The sequence below is a fragment of the Camellia sinensis genome, unplaced genomic scaffold (assembly GCF_055761805.1).
Source record: "Camellia sinensis isolate YWXY unplaced genomic scaffold, ASM5576180v1 Unanchor14, whole genome shotgun sequence".
NCBI lineage: Eukaryota > Viridiplantae > Streptophyta > Magnoliopsida > Ericales > Theaceae > Camellia > Camellia sinensis.
In genome coordinates, this window is record NW_028129020.1 from 5,001 (window position 1) to 17,500 (window position 12,500).

Sequence of the window (12,500 nt, forward strand, 5' to 3'; positions counted from 1 at the left end):
CATGTGGGGGATATGGTATTCTTGAAAGTATCACCATGGAAAGGAGTGATCAGGTTTGGAAATAAAGGAAAGTTGAGTCCTAGATACATTGGTCCATTTGAGGTATTGGAGAAGGTTGGTGAGGTTGCGTACCATGTTGCTTTACCCCCTAGGTTGGCAGGAGTGCATAATGTGTTTCACGTGTCTATGCTGAGGAAATATGTGCATAGTTCGTCGCATGTGATAGATTATGAGCCACTTCAGATTAGAAAGGATTTTTCGTATGAGGAGATACCTGTTCAGATTCTGGATTCGAAAGAGAAAAGGTTGCATACAAAGGTCATTAAATTGGTTAAGGTACTGTGGCGTAATCATCTAGTTGAAGAGGCGACTTGGGAATGCGAGGACCAGATGCGCGAGAAGTACCCACATCTATTCTCATGATTTACTCAGGTTAGTTTCGAGGACGAAACTTTTTTTTAGTGGGGGAGAATGTGAGAACCCGAATATAAAAATTAAGTAAATAATTAAATAATAATTTTACAAATCTCAAATATTTTATTATGAATCTTTAAGTGCAAATTAAATATTATTGGAGGATCTTTTAATTAATTTTAAACCTAAAATAAATTTATGGTGAAAGTCTTTAATTTAGAGACAAGGTTTATTAAAAAAAAAAAATAGAGAAGAGGGTGTGACTTGAACTCTAGACCACAAAATTAATAAGTTAGACTCCTACCATTTGAGTTGCATGTAACTTATACATATGTTTTGTATATTTATCTATTTATTTGACCTATGTGTGCCCACCACTAGTATAAAATAAAATAAACACAAACCCTACTCTATTATTTGTTCACCACATAGGGCAACAACAGCAGCCACGGGAGAAGGTTTGAGAGAAGGGAAAAAAGAAGAAGATGTTGCAATCAAAGAACTTTTGGGTGTGTTGTGTTGTGTGTGATCATCAAAGGTTAGCCCTCTTAGGTTTTCTTTTCTTCTTTCTTTGTTCTATCCTTATTCTATAATTATTTTGTTCATTGATGGAGAGGTTGTAGGTTTATGTATTGTGTATATAGATATCCTATTAAGAAACTTGAGGAGCTAAATTTATGTGTAAAGATTGGGTGTAATTTTCAGTCCAAAAATTCTGTACAAAGTCACAAATTTTAAAAATCAAGAAACCATATCAAACGGATGAATTTTAATTTGAAATTTTTACAGTAGATCAATTACATATTGAATTGCATATCTGATTTTTTTCATAATTTTTGGGAGTCGAAATCCATATAAATTGAGGTATTCAAATCTGTCCAGGAAACCAGTCCGAAATAGTAAATTCGGGAGTGTTGTTCTCTTTGGGTATAAATCCAAAAATTATCAAATTAGTGTCATTAGAACCGGTTACAAGTCTTGTTTCGTTCATTTTTGGCCTTGCATTGATTGCTCGTGTATATTAAGAGAACCATCAATTTCTTTAAAGTGCTGCAGAAAACAACCTGTTTGGATATAATAAATTGTAGAAAATTATTTTGATAAGCAAATCAAGTGAAACCAATTGGGTTTGAAACTTAGGATATATTAGATCATATCTGGAGGTTATTGGAATTTTTCGAATAGCGTGGAGTGGGTTTTGAAATTTTCAAAGTTAGCGAATAGATTGGGAAAACTAGTTTAAAACACTGTTTTATCTTAAAGTTATTTTTAGCTAAGTTTCAATTGGAACCTATGTCTTGGGTGATTTTAGACCTTGAAGAACATGAACTTAGGTAATATTTAAGAGTAACGGTGAGTTGGGTTGAGCCGTGTTAGTGCGCTTTAGTTTGAGGTTACTTAGTTCCTATTTTTTTTTTAGTATTTTTAAATTAATTGTGACGCGTAGTTTTTATACATGGTTCAGGCCACTAGTTGGACTTTTACACTCTATTCGAGGATTATATTATTGCGTTTCAGGTGAGTAGTTTCATGCTACATATTTTTATAAATGTTCGCCTACCCTGATGTCACGACCCGAACCCGCCCCCATGGGTTAAGGACGTAACCGGCCAGTAATCATGAGATTACCTACGGCCTCAGACTGTTCTAAACGTATTTTAACAGAGTTAATGGGGGCCAAACGGAAGCAAAATTAAAAACTTTGTCCATAGAGCCGTGCTTATATGCACATCAAACAAACCATACTCAGATACGTTAATAACTCACATCAAAAGTACAGTTTCACAAAATTCATTACAGACAGGATCGTCCAAAACGAGTCAACCTATAACAGACTATGTACAGACATGCACTAGGTCCTTGCCAACAAGACAAAACATAGGTACATAGTGAAAGGGCAAGGATGGTCTCATGCGCGAGGCACAAGGCTGACTCTCCCAAAACTCCTGTTGTTTCTAGCAGACTTCACTGGGGCTGGGTTTGGACTTCCCTTGGCTCACCTACAAATACATGAATGAGCGTGAGTGATAGCCCAGTGAATAATATCAAATATAACAGTTACATAACAATATGTAGAACAACATGCTCCAAACGGCCTTGGGCCCAATTCATACTTCTGTTTAACAACAAAATATATACATAACTATACGAAATGCAAGTCAAGTAACTGTAGTTCCAAACATTCTGGCCTTTGGCCCATCCGGGTTCCCATTCATGGCAAAACGGTCTTCGGCCCATTCATTCATGTCAAAACGGCCTTTGGCCCATTCATTCATGTCAGACGGCCTTTGGCCCATTCATTCATGTCAGACGGCCTTTGGCCCACTCATTCATGTCAAAACGGCCTTTGGCCCACTCATTCATATCAAAACGGCCTTTGGCCCACTCATTCATGTCAAAACGGCCTTTGGCCCACTCATTCATGTCAAAACGGCCTTTGGCCCACTCATTCATGTCAAAACGGCCTTTGGCCCACTCATTCATTTATTCTTGTTAGACTTTTGTCCACAATCCCAATTAACAACTCATAATATTTATAGGGGAATAACAATTGGACATTGACAAGTTTTCAAATATTGATATTACTCACAGTGATCGGCTTGTGGATGCGCCCTGGAGCTTGACCCTACACATTTCATGAATACAAAAGGGTCACTAACAGTTCAATCCGCTCTTTAATTCACATATTCCTCTTTAGGCTTTGTTCTTATCTCATTAACTCATTTACAATGCTTAACATATGCCTAAGAGTGCTTACAAGTGAAAGAGAACGGAAAACGAATCACAGAATGCATGAACAAAATTCCAGGAAACAGGGTCCCCGCTCGAGCGTAAACTTATCCGCTCGAGCGGACCCTTAAGGCCTGCAGAAGTACTGGTTGCACGAAAGATGCGCTCGAGCGTGGAATAGAGCGCTCGAGCTGAAGGCCTGTCTACAACAATCCACGCTCGAGCGTGGAGTGTCCCGCTCGAGCGGACATCCAACTCTGCAAAAATGCTGGGAGCACGATTTTCCCGCTCGAGCGGCCATTACCACGCTCGAGCGGACCTCAAAAATCTGGGTTTCCCAGATCATGTTCTTGAGCTCCAAATCGGTTTTCCATCTACATTTCTTGCATGCAATGGTTCAAATTACACATTTACACATTTACACATGGTAACATGCTACTAATGCAAGATCACAACATTAGGAAAGCTCAATTACATGAATTATCTACATGCATGTCCCAAATTATCTCAAACCCATCCGCAACATGCTCAAATTCAAACATTCAAGACTTATACTCCCATGATTTGTACATGCATGTGGGAGATGCTCATCATTCTCAACTTAGATGGTACAAATGGTGACTACAACATGAGCTTTAACCAAAACTCCACATGAATCATGTGTTTCAAGCTCAAACATGCAAATTCAAAGTAATTTCTTACATGCATGAGTTCTAAGACTTCAATCTCAACAAAAATCAACTCATTACATGTTCTTGATCACAAACAACCCTTGAACTTACAAATTACAAGTAAGAGTTCATGAAATCACTTACCTAAGAGCTTCAACACTCAAGCTCTAGCCAAATCTTGAGCTAGATCTTCAAATTCCCAAGTCTTGAGCCCAAATTACACAAATCTCTCCCTTTTTCTCTCCATGGCCGGTCTCTCTCTCACTCTCAATTGTCTAACTCAGATTTTGAGTTTTAAGAGAGCTAAAGGAGAGTGCAATACAAATATACAACAAGCCCCACTAACAAATATTTTAATATAAAATAATGGGGTACTTAATTTATCAATTTAATCAGTTTAAATTGACCAGAATCAAATTTCAATTAAATTTCACCGTAGGCCCTAAAAATTATGCCAACCACAATGGCGTAATCAATTTCGAGTTCCGTGGCCGATAAGGCCCTCAATTAAATTTCCAAAGCAGACTACTCAAACAGATATTCCTACGATGAACAGATAAAATTTCAAACCACATATTTTCACATAGTGGAACACAAAATCATATCAAAATACATAATCACATCATGTTAAGGACCAATTAACATACTACGGAACAGGGGTGTCACAGTCTTCCCCCCTTTAGGAAGTTTGGTCCTCCAAACTTAACTTACCTTCGTCGGGAAACAAATGTGGATAGCGTAGACGCATTTCCTCCTCTTTTTCCCATGTAGCATCTGTCCCATAGTGTTCCTTCCATTCCACTTTCACCATTGGAATGGATTTGTTTCTCAATTCTTTCACTTGTCGATCAACAATTCTTTCCGGCCATTCAGTATATTCCATATTTTCATCAATAGCAATCCGGTGATAATCGATCACATGCAACGGGTCACGGAGGTAACCCCTCAACATTGACACATGAAACACATTGTGGATTTGCTCAAATCCCGGTGGCAAAGCAACTCTATAAGCAACTGGACCAAGTTTCTCCAAAATTTGAAACGGCCCAATATAACGGGGCGTCAACTTGCCCTTTTTCCCAAACCTGACTTGGCCTTTCATTGGAGAAACACGGATGAACACATGGTCACCGACCTCATACTCAAGAGGTCTTCTCCGGACATCTGCATAACTCTTCTGTCGGTCTTGAGCTGTTTTGAGCCTTTGCCGAATAGTTTTGATCTTTTCAGAGGTGTCTTGTACAATTTCAGGCCCGAGCAAAGCTCTATCCCCGACCTCTGTCCAACAAATAGGTGATCTACACCTCCTACCATACAAAGCCTCGTATGGTGCCATACCGATGCTGGAGTGGAAGCTATTATTGTAGGCAAATTCTGCAAGTGGCAGGTAATCTTCCCAACTCCCCTGAAAATCCAAAGCACACATGCGAAGCATATCTTCCAAAGTCTGTATTGTTCGTTCTGACTGCCCATCTATCTGTGGGTGGAATGCAGTGCTGAACCTTAGTTCTGTTCCCATAGCTTCCTGCAAACTCTTCCACAATCTAGATACAAACTTCGGATCTCTATCCGACACAATGGATACTGGAACTCCATGTAAGCGGACAATTTCATCAACATAAATAGTAGCCAACCTGTAAGCAGTAAATGTAGTTTTGACAGGCAGAAAATGTGCAGATTTAGTCAGTCTATCAACTACAACCCAAACAGAATCCATACCTCGGGAAGTCCGAGGTAGGCCAACAACGAAATCCATAGTCACATGTTCCCACTTCCACTCAGGAATGGGGAGAGGTTGAAGTAGACCGCCTGGTTTCTGATGTTCGGCCTTAACTTGCTGACACTGAAGGCACTTGGACACATATTCTGCAATCTCTTTCTTCATTTTAGGCCACCAATAGGTTTGTTTCAAATCCCCGATACATTTTATTGTTACCCGGATGCATAGCAAATACGGATCTGTGGGCTTCATCTAAGACCCTCTTCTTTAGCTCCGGAATAACTGGAACACATATTCGGTTTCGAAATTTCAACATTCCATTCTCGATACTGAACTCTACTTTTGGGCTGACTTCAAATTCATCAATTACCTTTCTGAGGAACTCATCCTCTTTCTGTTTTTGCTTGATTTCATCAACAATTGCCGGCTCGGCTGTAATAGCGGCTATCAATCCGCCCTGTTCACACACTACCACTTCAATTTTAGACTTTTCAAAGTCTTGCAAAATCTCCCTTTGTTCAGTAAGCAAACAAGCCATACTCCCTGTTGATTTCCTGCTCAAGGCATCAGCCACTGTATTAGCTTTTCCAGGGTGATACTGAATTTCTAGGTCGTAATCTTTTATCAATTCCAGCCATCTTCTCTGACGCATATTCAACTCTTTCTGCGTGAAGAAGTATTTTAGGCTTTTATGATCTGTGTAGACTTCACACTTTGCCCCATACAAGTAATGCCGCCAGATTTTCAAAGCAAAAACAACTGCGGCCAATTCTAGGTCATGTGTTGGATAATTCTTCTCATCTGGCCTCAACTATCGGGAGGCGTAAGCAATAACCTTTCCATTCTGCATTAACACACAACCCAAACCCTTATAAGATGCGTCACTGAAAATCACAAAATTTTCCGTACCTGAAGGTAGTGTCAAAATTGGTGTAGTGGTCAATCTTGTCTTCAATTCATGAAAGGCTGATTCTCTTTCACTATTCCACTCAAATGGTTGTCCTTTACGTGTCAATTGGGTAAGAGGCACAACTAATTTCGAAAAGTCCTTTACAAACCTTCTGTAGTACCCAGCTAAGCCCATGAAACTGCGAACTTCTGTCACATTAGTTGGTGTAGGCCAATTCACAATTGCTTCTATTTTCTGCGGGTCCACTGAAATTCCTTCCTTGTTGACCACGTGCCCTAAGAAAATAACCTCATCCAACCAAAACTCACATTTCTTTAACTTAGCAAATAGTTTTCTTTCCCGAAGTATTTGTAAAACAATCCCCAAATGATGTTCATGTTCAAGTTTATCTTTAGAGTAAATCAAAATATCATCGATGAAGACTACAACAAACTCATCAAGGTAGGTTTTAAAAATTCTATTCATTAGGTCCATAAACGCTGCCGGAGCATTAGTTACTCCAAATGGCATGACAAGAAATTCAAAATGACCATACCTCGTTCTGAATGCGGTTTTCTCAACATCCTCTGCTTTAACCTTCAGCTGATGATACCCAAATCTCAAATCAATCTTAGAAAACACCCATGATCCCTGCAACTGAGACAACGGCATTGGCATTCCGTGTATCACCCGGAACGAGTGCAAAGACTCTCCCTTGTCTCACTGTATCCCCAGTAGTAGCAGATCTCAAAGTGTTTCCCGACTTCGGGATCGATGCAGTGGAGCTAGCAGCTATCTTCCCACTATTCTGATTACAATCTCGGGCTATATGCCCTTGTTTCCCACACTTAAAACAGGCTCCTGATGTACGGTAACAGACTCCACGGTGCTTTTTGCCACAAGTGTTGCACATGGGAGCTGTGTCTCGGGAAGAACCGGAAGTAGTTAAGGAGCCCGTGTTTTGCTTTTTCAAAAATTTCCTCTTCGAAAAGAAGCCTTGTCTTTTGTTGCCTTTCCATTCGGTTGTTGGCTTAGCTTGTCTAGCTATGTTAGCCTCTGATATAATGGCCCGGTCAAGCACCCCAATGTAGGTCTCCAATTTCAGGACATTCACTCGCTCTAGGATGTCACTTCGGAGCCCACCTTCAAAATGCCTTGCCTTCTTATAATCAGTGTCAATCACGTGTAGTGCAAACCTGGCCAACTCAGTAAATTTGGCCTCATACTCAGCTACAGTCATGCTGTCTTGTTTGAGTTCCATGAACTCTGCCACTTTCCTGTCCCGGACACACTGCGGGAAGTACTTGTCATAGAAGATTTCCAAAAATTTCACCCAGTCAACATCCCTGTGGTTTTCTCGCATCAACATCCACCATCTTCTCGCTTCGTCTTCTAGCATAAAAGTGGCTAGAAGCACTTTCTGTGTATCCGAGCACGGAAATACCTCAAACAGTTTTTCGATCCCAAGAACCCAAGCTTCCGCTTTCAAAGGATCCAGTCCACCATGAAACTGTGGTGGTTTCATTTTCTTGAACTCCTTGGTGAGAGCAATTATCCGATCATCATTTTGATTATCTGGCACGGGCGGTGCCTGAGGTGGAGGTGGCGGGTGTGGTTGCTGCCACTGTTGCTGCCACTCTTGTTGCTGTCTCAAAGCTTCTGCCATTTCCTGAATCAGTCTTTCCATTCTGTCCAGTCTGGCAGCAGAGGATTCCTCTAACTCATCACCTCTGGTTCTCACCATCTGATTAAACTTGCATTATATTCCATACCAAAGGTACACAAGTACACATACACTAAGGAGCACATATTTCCAGATAATTCGTAATGCAAGTAGTTCACAACTTACACATATAATTATCCATAACAAAACATTTAAGCATATAATCAATGCTTCCAAACTCGTATTTATCACATGAGTGCATCCTAGATCTTATCTAGACGCTTATTGCTCTTTTTGGACAAGTGTGTGAGTTATTAACCCGTGCTCTGATACCACTCTGTCACGACCCGAACCCGCCCCCGTGGGTTAAGGACGTAACCGGCCAGTAATCATGAGATTACCTACGGCCTCAGACTGTTCTAAACGTATTTTAACAGAGTTAATGGGGGCCAAACGGAAGCAAAATTAAAAACTTTGTCCATAGAGCCGTGCTTATATGCACATCAAACAAACCATACTCAGATACGTTAATAGCTCACATCAAAAGTACAGTTTCACAAAATTCATTACAGACAGGATCGTCCAAAACGAGTCAACCTATAACAGACTATGTACAGACATGCACTAGGTCCTTGCCAACAAGACAAAACATAGGTACATAGTGAAAGGGCAAGGATGGTCTCATGCGCGAGGCACAAGGCTGACTCTCCCAAAACTCCTGTTGTTTCTAGCAGACTTCACTAGGGCTGGGTTTGGACTTCCCTTGGCTCACCTACAAATACATGAATGAGCGTGAGCGATAGCCCAGTGAATAATATCAAATATAACAGTTACATAACAATATGTAGAACAACATGCTCCAAACGGCCTTGGGCCCAATTCATACTTCTGTTTAACAACAAAATATATACATAACTATACGAAATGCAAGTCAAGTAACTGTAGTTCCAAACATTCTGGCCTTTGGCCCATCCGGGTTCCCATTCATGGCAAAACGGTCTTCGGCCCATTCATTCATGTCAAAACGACCTTTGGCCCATTCATTCATGTCAGACGGCCTTTGGCCCATTCATTCATGTCAGACGGCCTTTGGCCCACTCATTCATGTCAAAACGGCCTTTGGCCCACTCATTCATGTCAAAACGGCCTTTGACCCACTCATTCATGTCAAAACGGCCTTTGGCCCACTCATTCATGTCAAAACGGCCTTTGGCCCACTCATTCATGTCAAAACGGCATTTGGCCCACTCATTCATTTATTCTTGTCAGACTTTTGTCCACAATCCCAATTAACAACTCATAATATTTATAGGGGAATAACAATTGGAAATTGACAAGTTTTCAAATATTGATATTACTCACAGTGATCGGCTTGTGGATGCGCCCTGGAGCTTGACCCTACACATTTCATGAATACAAAAGGGTCACTAACAGTTCAATCCGCTCTTTAATTCACATATTCCTCTTTAGGCTTTGTTCTTATCTCATTAACTCATTTACAATGCTTAACATATGCCTAAGAGTGCTTACAAGTGAAAGAGAACGGAAAACGAATCACAGAATGCATGAACAAAATTCCAGGAAACAGGGTCCCCGCTCGAGCGTAAACTTATCCGCTCGAGCGGACCCTTAAGGCCTGCAGAAGTACTGGTTGCACGAAAGATGCGCTCGAGCGTGGAATAGAGCGCTCGAGCTGAAGGCCTGTCTACAACAATCCACGCTCGAGCGTGGAGTGTCCCGCTCGAGCAGACATCCAACTCTGCAAAAATGCTGGGAGCACGATTTTCCCGCTCGAGCGGCCATTACCACGCTCGAGCGGACCTCAAAAATCTGGGTTTCCCAGATCGTGTTCTTGAGCTCCAAATCGGTTTTCCATCTACATTTCTTGCATGCAATGGTTCAAATTACACATTTACACATTTACACATGGTAACATGCTACTAATGCAAGATCACAACATTAGGAAAGCTCAATTACATGAATTATCTACATGCATGTCCCAAATTATCTCAAACCCATCATCAACATGCTCAAATTCAAACATTCAAGACTTGTACTCCCATGATTTGTACATGCATGTGGGAGATGCTCATCATTCTCAACTTAGATGGTACAAATGGTGACTACAACATGAGCTTTAACCAAAACTCCACATGAATCATGTGTTTCAAGCTCAAACATGCAAATTCAAAGTAATTTCTTACATGCATGAGTTCTAAGACTTCAATCTCAACAAAAATCAACTCATTACATGTTCTTGATCACAAACAACCCTTGAACTTACAAATTACAAGTAAGAGTTCATGAAATCACTTACCTAAGAGCTTCAACACTCAAGCTCTAGCCAAATCTTGAGCTAGATCTTCAAATTCCCAAGTCTTGAGCCCAAATTACACAAATCTCTCCCTTTTTCTCTCCATGGCCGGTCTCTCTCTCACTCTCAATTGTCTAACTCAGATTTTGAGTTTTAAGAGAGCTAAAGGAGAGTGCAATACAAATATACAACAAGTATTTTAATATAAAATAATGGGGTACTTAATTTATCAATTTAATCAGTTTAAATTGACCAGAATCAAATTTCAATTAAATTTCACCGTAGGCCCTAAAAATTATGCCAACCACAATGGTGTAATCAATTTCGGGTTCCGTGGCCGATAAGGCCCTCAATTAAATTTCCAAAGCAGACTACTCAAACAGATATTCCTACGATGAACAGATAAAATTTCAAACCACATATTTTCACATAGTGGAACACAAAATCATATCAAAATACATAATCACATCATGTTAAGGACCAATTAACATACTACGGAACATGGGTGTCACACCTGAACTGTTGGAAAAATTAAATTGTTGTTTCATGATTAAACTGTTTTGATAAATTATTATATTATCAATTGAATCAAATTATTTCTGAAACATGTGTGAACTTGGCATACTGTAAACTATTTGTTTTGGTCTCATGTTTATAATGATGAACTACCATGTTTTGCGAAACTGATGTGTATTGATTATTGGGACCATGTGTGTATTTAGTCCAGGGAAATTATTCCACTGTGTGTGGTGACTCTGGCCACTAGGGAACAGATCCGGGTTGGGCCGTGATGACTCTAGTGCTCAACGATTGTAAGGAACAGACCTTTAAAAACAACTAGGTGACCTTCAATCGGATCGTCTTTGAGAAAAGGCCCAGGTGCCACCCTGAGGATGACTCTTAGTTCGGTATTGGATCCAACGGGGCTTATAGCCTGAGAAATGTGTCGCAGATTATTTGTTTTTCTTGGTACCCAGAAAACTATTGGTGTTCATGTTATAATCTGTTTTAAGTGGAAAATGCCGTTTATCATGTTCTTGCGAGACATGAGTATTTTAAGTGTTGATTTGTGGAACCTTCTTTTTGAAACAGATTGTATTTACCAAACTGTATGCCAATCTAGTTTCTGTGATATATATCTTATTTTGGAATTGAACCCTGTTTTCAAAACTGTATTTACTATCCATGTTGCTACTCACTGAGCTATCAGCTGACTTAGTTTTTATCACTTCCAGGTGTTAGAAGGACTTAGAGTGGACTCATGGCATAGCGGGGACTCAATTGCATGGACCTCTAGGGCATTCCTTTAGTTTAGAGTGTTATGTCAAGTTTGTGCATATTTATATTTATTCTTATCGAAGTTCATTTAGGATTATTTTTGATATGTGGGTTGTTTATATCCCATAAGTTTGGATGGTTTTTTATTACGGTTGATTTTGCCGTTTATAATTGTGACATGTCTGGATTGAGTTTTGGTTATTTATTATTGGACTATTGTTCAGTTGTTCAATGTGATTGGATTCGTGTTTAGGCTTACGTGTGCCTTGGGCTAAGTCCCTATGGGCCACGGCCGGTCATGCCCGGATTTGGGGTGTGACGCGACGTGCGGTGCTCTTCCAGCCGCTGGACCCTACCTCCGGCTGAGCCGTTTCCAGGGTGGGCAGGCTGTTAAACAGAAAAGATAACTCTTCCCGAGGCCCCCGCCGACGCCCTTCTTCCCCCCTTCGCGGGGGGAGGGGGCGCAGGCGACGCAACGTGAGACGCCCAGGCAGGCGTGCCCTCAACCTAATGGCTTCGGGCGCAACTTGGGCTTCACCAACGACACGTGCCTTTGGGGGCCGGACGGCCCCTACTGCGGGTCGGCAAGCGGGCGGCGGCCAAGGCAGGCCAGCCAAAGCCAGCAGCATGCCATGCCATGGCCAAGGCCGGCAGCATGCCATGCCACGGCCAAGGCCGCCCAGCCAAAGCCAGCAGCATGCCATGCCTTGGCCGTGGCCACCCGAACGAAGAGAGCGCGCTCGCGCGCGGCATCTTGCGAAAAAACTAAACGACTCTCGGCAACGGATATCTCGGCTCTCGCATCGATGAAGAACGTAGTG

At 41.2% G+C, this 12,500-nt stretch overlaps 1 long non-coding RNA gene across 1 annotated transcript; it reads left to right on the forward strand.

The window, feature by feature from the left end:
* The first annotated feature begins 826 nt into the window (after window positions 1-826).
* LOC145814934 (uncharacterized) lies at window positions 827-11,910 on the forward strand. Its single transcript, XR_014358150.1, has 3 exons — window positions 827-952; window positions 1,880-1,932; window positions 11,637-11,910. It is a non-coding gene; the product is annotated as an uncharacterized LOC145814934 (long non-coding RNA).
* The last annotated feature ends 590 nt before the right edge of the window (window positions 11,911-12,500 follow it).